Genomic DNA, 1,377 nt, shown 5'->3' with positions numbered 1-1,377 from the left:
TCTTCATCTTCTGTTGACTTCAGTCACTAATTTACTGTAACAGACCAGTCAAAAGGTTTATCTCCCCACATCTAGCCCCACATCTGGACCAGAGGGTTTTTTTGTGTGTGAGCCAAACTTTCTTAGGATGGATCACTCTCTTCTCTACGTAGTTTCCAACACTTTGCTGTCATGTTGGGTGCCCCTGAACTCCTCCTGGGTAGCCTCTGCCCATCTTCCCAAAGCCTCCTATCCCCTCCTGCAGAGCTGCCCCAGCCCTGGGGTGCCAGGAAGGGACACGGAGCTGCTGGAGCCACAGAGCTGCTCCAGGGCTGGAGCCCCTCTGCTCTGGAGCCAGGCTGGGAGAGCTGGGGGTGCTCACCTGGAGAGGAGAAGGCTCCAGGGAGAGCTCAGAGCCCCTTGCAGGGCCTGAAGGGGCTCCAGGAGAGCTGGAGAGGGACTGGGGACAAGGGCTGGAGGGACAGGACACAGGGAATGGCTTCCACTGCCAGAGGGAATAAATGGGATATTGGGAGGGAATTGTTCCCTGTGAGGAACAGGGAACAAGTTGCCCAAAGGAGCTGTGGCTGCCCCTGGATCCCTGGAAGTGTCCCAGGCCAGGTTGAATGGGGCTTGGAGCCACCTGGGATAGTGGAAGGTGTCCCTGCCCATGGCAGAGGATGGGACTGGATGAGTTTTAAGGTCATTTTCAACCAAAACCATCTGTGATTCTATTATTCTATCCCTCTGCAGTGCCTGCCGTCACTATGGCAACCTCTGTGAGGATGTGCTGTGGGATTGGGATGCTGTATGGGATTGGGATGCTCTGTGGGGTGAGGCTGTTCTGTGGGGTGAGGCTGTTCTGTTGAATGAGGATGCTCAGCAGGACGTGGTCACTCCGAGCCTGCTGCTCAGGGCCGGGCAATCCAATTAGAGCTGATGCAGTCAGGGGAGGGTTATGATTCTCCTCCTAATGGCCATGGAATTGCCATCTGGAAGTGCTTCTAAGCAAGGAGCTCATCCCCCAGAGCAGCACCTAACCCCTTACTCTCTCGGAGGGAACAGATGCTGCTGTGGGCAGCCCGAGGGGCACAGCCGGGGAGGGTTTTAGCGTTCCCTCGGCTCCGTCACGCCGTGCCCGCTGGTGGGGCAGTAGGGGACACAGGGGACATTGTTTTTCCCCTCGGGGACGGGGCGGGACGCGAACCCGCGGGCCCTGAGCCCTGTCCCGCTCCCTAAGGCGACAGCGCGCCGCGACGGCTGCTGGGAGTTGTAGTTTCTCCCCACCTGCCATCCCCTCCCTTCTGCGCCTCGGGGACTACATTTCCCGTCATGCCTCCGGGAGGGGCGCGGGCGGGGCGGTGGCTCGGGGCGGGCCCGAGGAGGAGGAGGAGGAGG

Source organism: Corvus cornix, chromosome 1, assembly GCF_000738735.6.
Source record: "Corvus cornix cornix isolate S_Up_H32 chromosome 1, ASM73873v5, whole genome shotgun sequence".
Lineage (NCBI taxonomy): Eukaryota > Metazoa > Chordata > Aves > Passeriformes > Corvidae > Corvus > Corvus cornix.
The sequence above is the reverse complement of the archived record's forward strand: the minus strand, read 5'-3'. Positions refer to the sequence as shown.